Source organism: Melanerpes formicivorus, unplaced genomic scaffold, assembly GCF_026170545.1.
Source record: "Melanerpes formicivorus ecotype bairdi unplaced genomic scaffold, bMelFor1.0.p_v2 SCAF_7, whole genome shotgun sequence".
Taxonomy (NCBI): Eukaryota; Metazoa; Chordata; class Aves; order Piciformes; family Picidae; genus Melanerpes; species Melanerpes formicivorus.
Genome location: NW_027142359.1, coordinates 9,159,810 through 9,168,186, shown reverse-complemented (window position 1 = coordinate 9,168,186; position 8,377 = coordinate 9,159,810). Strand labels below are relative to the sequence as shown.

General features: G+C 38.5%; 1 long non-coding RNA gene across 1 annotated transcript in view; it reads right to left on the bottom strand.

The window, feature by feature from the left end:
- Positions 1-699: 699 nt before the first annotated feature.
- The window catches only part of LOC137442331 (uncharacterized), a 21,302-nt gene continuing 13,624 nt past the window's right edge, over positions 700-8,377 (bottom strand). The window contains exons 2-4 of the long non-coding RNA XR_010987634.1: positions 7,598-7,679; positions 2,001-2,114; positions 700-835 (exon numbers count right to left, since the gene is read on the bottom strand). This is a non-coding gene — a long non-coding RNA (uncharacterized lncRNA). The remainder of the gene's footprint in view (positions 836-2,000; positions 2,115-7,597; positions 7,680-8,377) is intronic.

Here is an 8,377-nt window from a genome sequence, read left to right as displayed (position 1 = left end):
TCCCTATTGTTTCTTCAGTTTGTTTTAAAATCTGATTAAATGTTTGTGATACATACAGGCATAGCAAGTATAGCTCATAGCCGCCTTAGACTCAGGCTGACATACTGAGGCAATGTGCTCTTTCCCTCCCAAGATGAGCATAGAATACTTGCACATCCTCTTTCTGCCTCACAGCAAGACTTATTTCCTATGCTCAGTACATTAGGAAATATCACAGAAGACGAAACTCCATGCAACAATTGTTTAGCAAGAGGCTCTGCCTGGTGTATTCTGCTCATAACAAGACCTGCTTTAGAGTTTATGAAATTCTGGGATAAAACAGAGAGGCACTGTTTATAACTGGGGTTTATGCAAAACAAGATATTGCCAGTTCCTAGAGCAAAGTCAGTTTACGAGCTTCTAAACTGGTAAATGAAAATAAAGGGTTTTCCTCCAAAAAAAAATGCATAATGAGAAAGATATCAAGCACATTTCAGTTTGACATCTCAGCTTTATTTTTGGTTTGCTGATTTTCAGCAAGCTGCTCCACAACGATCAATGGAGATGAATTTTGGAGGGGTGAAGTTTCTGACAGATTTTATCCCCTCCTCCAGCATATTGTCATTTTAGGTAGAGGGGAACAACCACTATGGAAAATACAGATTCACAAAAGAGTTTTTGTAAGAAAAGCAATTAATTCATTCATTTTCCTTTCCTCCTCCTACATAATTTAAAGGCAGATGATGATAGTAAACAAAATAAGACCAGCATTGCCTCCACAGTCTCTGAGCCAGAAAATTCTTTGTGCTATTTCTTGCTCTTGGAACCTTCCCTTCTCCAAGTTGCCCACATTACCCTGAAAAAAAAAAAAAAAATAACTAGTGATGTCTAAACTTTCCCTCAGATAGCTCATCTTCTTAAATCATAAATTTTTAAGGTCAGACTTACACTTCCTTCCAGCTGGAAATAATATCTTTTACATACTATAATATTCAGGCAGTGAGACTGCCAGACACCAGTTCTGAGAAAACTGAGCTCCAACCAAGCCCTCAGCTTTGGAGTGATGTGGAGTGTTCAGTCTTCGTTCAATTTTGCTTGCATGAGGAACACAAGTAGGGTAAGAAAAGAGAAGTACCAAAACGAAGTGGGAAGAGCCTTTCTCAGATTTTCCCTGTTGTTTCCACAATAGCCTGTGTTCTGCTCTAAGGGGTAACAGGAAGTAGAACAAATGGTTTCTGAGAAAGTCTGGGTGTGATATATATATGCCCTAGCTCAGTGTTAGAAAGTTGGGCAGGCTCCAAATGCACAACCAGCCAACTGTGTGAACACTCTGAAGATCGTGCACCCTTATTTTTTTACCTATTTGAAGGAGTTTCATGGTTCCATTAATAGTCAAATTCATTAAGCTACGCTACTGCCAGCACTATTTTTTTATGCCGTGTTTATCGATAGTTTAAGCATCAGAAGCAAGTTTTAACTGCAACATCAGATGTTGCCTTTACTGCCAATTACACCACAAGAGATCAGTAGCACTATTTTCAATACTGTTAGATTAAGACTATTAGACCAAAAAAAATATACAAATTAAGTCAATATAGCTGAAAAATAATAAAAACTCCTGACATTTGCTTTCTGTTTTTGCCTCAGCTTGGCCTGCAAAGTGATACTTTGCTCAGCTTTCCAATCTGGTTTCACTTTCTGGTTCCTGTATGATAACTAGGAAGGCTCAGCAATTGGGCAAAGCTGCAAAATTCATAACTGAGGGCCTGAATATATTGTTCTTTTCTGGCTAAGTGAAATCTAAGCTGCATCAGTGAAATCACAATTTCACCCTCATGTTGCCTCTGGGAGATCACTTTGAAGATGGACTTTCTGAAGATCAGCTGAGGAATTTTGATGAAGCCCACTGTTGGTCCCTGAAGTTAAAAAATACTCTAGGAAAAGAAAAAAGCACCACTCCCCCACTCCTCAATCACAGTCTAACAAATTGATACCCTTTATGCCAGTGCATGTCTTCTTACCTTTGGATTGCTTGGATTAAAAGACTGTTTTCATGTTGTACATCAGAGGTACCAAGCTCCTTGTCAGCAGCCTGGCTTTGTATCTCAAGTGCCACAGGAGCCAGCTATTCATTACTGAAAATAGAATGGCATAGTGACAGACAAATACTAGCCAAATTCTCATCTAAGGATGACTTTAAAGATTCAGAAAAACTTTTTCAGTCAGTTGCCTCAGGTTCTTCTAAATTGATAAGCTGGTTTCTTAGCTCTTGTCATGATACATTGGATGATTTGAGGTTTGCACTGAACTAAAGCACACATGACACTGACTCCCAGGTCCTGCAGGACCAATGAACCCTGCTCTGGGGCAGTGGAGGGGTTGCAGAAGTGTGCAGAAATGTGAAGTTCTGTCCAGTCCAAGTGCTGAGAGCACATCTCTTGCTCCATCTGGCCCCTGACATCTTTTTCAGTTTTTTGATGTCTTCCAGTTGACAAGGCAGGACTTGAACATGTCATAGAGAACAAAATGGTCTCCATTAAATAGCCCTCCCTAACACCACTTTTCAGCAGTAGATTCAATGGGATGCACACTATGCCCTCAGTATGTTTTGGCTTGTGGTTCAACCACACATTTCAATCTACTTATTGTATACACAGTTAGTAGGACTTCTTCCTTCCCTTAACATTTAATAAGGTGTGAGATTGGATTTTCTACATTTCAAAAGTCAGAGCTGTGGCTTTATGGCCATTTCTGCAGCAATCTTTGGAATAATTTTAACATTTTTGTCTCTGACTACTTGACCAGTGCAGGAATCTACATTGTTCATTTCCTCAGATGGGACAACTACTGACAGCATCTTCTTTTTTCACCATGCGAGAGAAAAGTAGAGCATGAAGTAAAAAGTGGTGATAACAGAGCACTACAAGTGAAAGCAAGATGCTGGTAATAATCTCAGCAGTGAAAGCATGAACACTGGTGCAATGTGCTTCACTATTTCCAGCTCCCTTTAGCTGTTACATCGCTCTTCTCTACGTATGGTTCTACAAGCATTCGTGAAATCCCAAGCAGTGTTCCAAAGGAGCAGTGATACACAAATCCTCAGTATGTGTGTAGGTGTATATAGGAACATATCCACAAGTATATGCACATGTATGAAGCGCAAAATAGTTGTCATCTTTTAGAAGGAAGTGTAAAAGGTTCCTTTTGTGTTCCATGTTCCATAAAATCCTTTGTTTTAAGTAACTCATACTGCCCCAACTCAGCAAGGCTAATGTTCACATTTTGATGCTATAATTGTAGATAGCACTTAAACATTTAAAGCATCACTTCATGGGGCTTTAAGCACCAGAGGAAAATGCATATGTAGCAAGAGAACTGGTAACTAAGATTTATAGCTTAACCTTGAATTATTGGGAAATATTTTATAATATTCTGGATTTATGATTCTCCTTCCTGGAGACTTTGACTTTAAAAAATGAGGCTGGACTTCAAGAAGCAAGTTCACTTCTGGTTTTCTTAACAAGATGGTGTCCTTGAACTGTAGGAATCTTCTAACAATATGACATAAACCAGACAAGCCTTCAAGTAATCTGGGTGCTCCCTTAATTGTCTTACAGCTGAAGGCTTTGACTCCAAAATGAGGTACATGCTTCCTTATATCTGCAAATGTACAGAGACACTGAATGAAAATTCTACCTTGTATTGTGAAGCTTACTTAAGGTTAAGATATTCCTTTCCTCTGTATCTAAACTTTCAAAATACCTTTTCTGTTTCCAGATTTGTAGCATATGAAACCTTTCCACTCTAGAATATTGTAATTTTCTTTAGCTAGAATAGCCTTTCTTAGCTACAGAAAAAAATAATTCAGAGGCAAATTCTTTAAAGCCTTAAAGTCTCACACCGCACTTCTTCACTGTGAGGGTCACAGAGCGCTGGAACAGGCTCCCCAGAGAGGTTGTAGAGTCTCCTTCTCTGGAGACTTTCAAGACCCATCTGGATGCATTCCTGTGCACCCTGTGCTAGATTGTATGGTCCTTCTCTGGCAGGGGGGTTGGACTTGGTAATCTTCAGAGGTCCCTTCCAACCCCTAACATCCTGTGACCCTATGATACGTGAAACAGATTCCTTGCCCTGCAGTCTGACATATAACTTGTTCTTCAAGCTTACATACAACTATTCATTTGATGACTTAAACTGATAGACATGCTTATAACAAACTCTTTCCTCTATTTAGGAGTGAAAAACATGCCTATAGGCTATTACATTGTTTTATGTTACAGACCTTTGCACCTCTCAGTTATCTTAGTTATAAAAATATAGAGAATTGGAGCACATGATGAAGCAACAGATATTGAGAAAATAAAGTTTTGTCACTTTACACACACACACACAAAATTGAAAAGAAAAACAAACTAAAAGGGGCTGTTATTGCTGTTTTCAATTACCTGGTGGGTGGTTATAGAGAAGACAGTCAAATATTTCTCAGAATTGCAAAATGGAAAGATGAGGAACAACAGGTACAAAATACATCAAGGAAATTTATGTCTTAATATTAAGAAACAAATTTTCACATGGACAGTCATCCAATGGAATGAGTTGCCCAGAGCAGCTGTGGAGCATCCATCCTCAGAGCCAAAACTCAATTAGAAAAGGCTGTGAGCAACTCCCACTGAAGTAAGCCCTGCTCTAAGAAAGAGATACAGGCAGATGATGTTCTGAAGCTCTGCTAGCCTAGGTTTCTCTCTAACTCTGAACATATGAACCAGAAGAGTTTCAACAAGTATTTGGGGAAAGAAATGGGGGTTTGGTTTCTGAAATCTGGGGGTTGGGTTGCTTTGGGGGTTTTGAGAGATTGTTTTTTTTGTTGGTTGGTTTGTTTGTTTGTTTGTTGCTTTCAATAGCTTAAAAACTTGAAAGATTATTTTACAGCTACTTTCCTTAGTGTCCAGGAGAAACTACAAAACTCTCAGATTTTTTTGTGTGTGTGGGGGGGGGGGGGGTTGTTTGCTTTGTTGGTTTGGTTGGGGGATTTTTGTTTGGTTTGCTTTGCTTTGCTAGGAATAGATTTTAAATTATCAGAGGCTCCCTTTCGTATTTAGGGCCACTAACTGATCAGACAAAGAAAACCACTGAGGCATTAGGTGTATGTGTTTGAAATACCTGATATATTGAAATTCAAACAGGTTTTTTTTCAAGCAGAATTCCTAAGAAGGAATTGTGACAGGGAGTCTACATTATTTGCTTTGAAGAAAAAATTATGAGACCCATGAACCTTCAGAAGAACAACTCCTTCAAAAGGGCTCACCTCATGGCTGTATGGGATTTTGCAAAGTTAATGTATATACGTAAAGTGGAAAAACTTGCAAACTGTACTAGGCAATTTCTGGAAACAGTGGTGTAGTATCGAACAAAATGCTCCTGATTTTCCCTTTTTTGTTTTTCCCCTCAAAGAAACCCATTATTTCTTTCATCTACACTAAAACTATGGGCCAAATCCTGTAGTCCTTAAGAAGAAAAAAAATTAAAAAAAAAAAAAAAAAGGAAAAAAAAGGCATTTTACAGACCTCCTGCTGGTCTCCTGTACAGAGTAAATGAGTAGTCCAATGAGGTGAAGGGCACAAAGAAAAGGAGCTTTAAAATACAGTCCATATGGAGAGAAAAACTGCATATGAAATGCACCAAATAAACACTAGAGATCTATCAGAGCGTATTGGAGCAGCTTTTGCTGAGACACATGTAGCAATTTGTATGCACATGCCTACAAACACACTTCATTCCACATACAGCTACCCAGATTAAAATGCTTAAGCCCGTCTTGTTTTTAGACATAACACATTGAAACCCACATACCCTTTGACATGATTAGCAGATAGTTGCCTTGAGATAGTACCCTATAGTCTCTTATTGTTGCATCTTTCAGATCAGCTTTACAAACATATCAGAACTATATTCAGGAAGAGAAGGGCAGAAAAGATAAAAGATACAGATAAGCAAAAGTATCTACTTAGTCAGATCAAAGTGATCATTGCATGTATCATTTGGGGTTTTTTTCTTACAAAAAATTCACTTCAGTAATTCCACCTTTTGCAGCCCACCTTTATGTTTCTCCTTACCTCTAGAGTTAGCCCTAAGATGATACAGGGACAGGGGAAGAAACTTTAAAACTGCTTTTGCATTACAGAGTAGGGCTGATAGTGCTTTTTATCAGCATGTGTGTGCTGGACATTATGAAATTTTTTTTCCCAGCAAGTGGTCAGGCATTGGAATGTGCTGCCCAGGGAGGTGGTTGAATCACCAACCCTACATGTGTTTAAAGGTGGTTTGGATGCAGTGCTTGGGGATACGGTTTAGGGGTGAGCAGTATATTTTGATCTGGCAATGCTTTCCGATGCAGCAAGAACACCTAAAAGGCAAGATAAGGCTACCCAACATCTGCATTCATTCCCATTAAACTCCTTTAGTAACTAGGAATTTTTAATTAACTAAAAATTTGATTCCTTTTTAAAACTACAGTCAAGAATTTTAAAATATTACTATCAATCAGTTTCCTTTAAGTAAATTATGGAAGCCAAATGCTTCATACTGTTTAAAATCATGTTTCATACTTGAATAACAAAAATAGAAGAATCGAATTTTCCATGCATCATGCTCAGCATACAAATGCTATGAAAAAAAAAGCAAAGTTCTGTAGTTGCAAATATCAGCATAGCTGACTAAGAAAACTACAGACATGCAGACCTTCTAATTATTCTATGCATACTTAACAAGTTAGCTCTGAAATGCTAGGACTCTGTAGAGAAGTTACTTCTTGTGGATGGTGAATTCTGAGGGTGGCTGTGGGTCAACACAGTCTCAAGCTGTGCCAGAGAAAGTTCAGGCTCGAGGTGGGGAGAAAGTTCTTCATTGAGAGAGTCATTCACCATTGGAATGGGCTGCCCAGAGAGGTGGTGGAGTCACCGTCCCTGGAGGTGTTCAAGAGGGGATTGGATGTGGCACTTGGTGCCATGGTTTAGTCATGAGGTCTGTGGTGACAGGTTGGACTTGATGATCTCTGAGGTCTCTTCCAACCTTGGTGATTCTGTGATTCCATAACTGAATCCAGTTTTCTTTTAATATCTGGAGTTTATAGATTTGCATACAGAGCTATGACTGAAAGCAGTTTGCAGAACTGTGCATGAAGTTTGTTTGGAGCACCTTATGTTTTCCTTTTTGTCTTTTCTTGAAAATCCAGTCCTCCATAACTAATAGTATGTTTTTTTAATGTCTTTTTTTGCCTTAAACTTCCATTTGCTCTTTTGAGTTTTGTAAAATAAATTCTTTGACAAGGGAATGTATTAAGATGTTATTAATATTTGTGGGTGCAATAGTATCACAACATACATCTAGCCGCAGGCAGAAGTTTATTTTCCACACAAACCTTTGGTTTGTTGCTAACAAGCCTATCAGATACTGTCTACGGAGGGGGGAAGGCTCCCATAGCAAAGTCATCCCTTTATATTTTTAATCTGCAAATTGCAAAACAGCAAAAAAAAATTATAGAGGAAGTTAAAGTTACTGTAAAGTGTCAGGTTTTTTAACTTCTTACCGTAGCTCCCTTCCCACCCTTTGATTCACATACCTATTGACACAACTTCCTACGCAGTACAGCCTTTTTTGTCTTTAGTATCATTCTTGCTGTCATAACAAGCATTTCACTGGAACTGGAAAACATAAAAAGATAAAAAGAGTGAGAGGACCAGAAAAAAAACACTGATGTCAGATAGTACAATGAGAGGAGGTAGCTGTGGTAGTTTTAGGCTGTACCTTTAAAATTTTCCACAGATCTTGAACAGACAGTAGTAACATGTAAATAAATCACTATTGGATGTAAAAAGGAAAACAATGATAAGTTCTAAACAATCCATTAGACAGATAACAAATGTAAGCTAGTAATGAAAACAATCTTTCTCTCTTTTTGTTTCTTTGGCTCCAGCTGATGCTTCTCCTGGCTTTACTGACCTTGGCTGCATTGCTTTTGTTGTGACTGCTATTAACAACTTATCTGCTCGCTCTTTTGTCACTTTTGGGTCCAAGGGGAGTAAAGAAGTGGGGAGGGTGGGGGAGACAGAAGCTGTTGCAGCTCCCCTGTTTTTTTGGCCCGCAGGGGGGAGCTTGTGCTGTTTATTAATTGTAAATGTTGTATATTTTGTACATATTCATTGCTTTCTCATTGTAGATTGTAGTTTTGCTTGTAAATACAGCTTCATTTACTTCCAACTGGGCTGATCTGGCAAATTTCATGTTGGGGGGAATTTTCAACCCACCCCATTAGTTTATGCTTAGAAACAACAGGAAATTGATAGTGCTCTACTTGTAATGCTTTATACAGTCCCCAGTGTAATAATTGGACTATATAGGA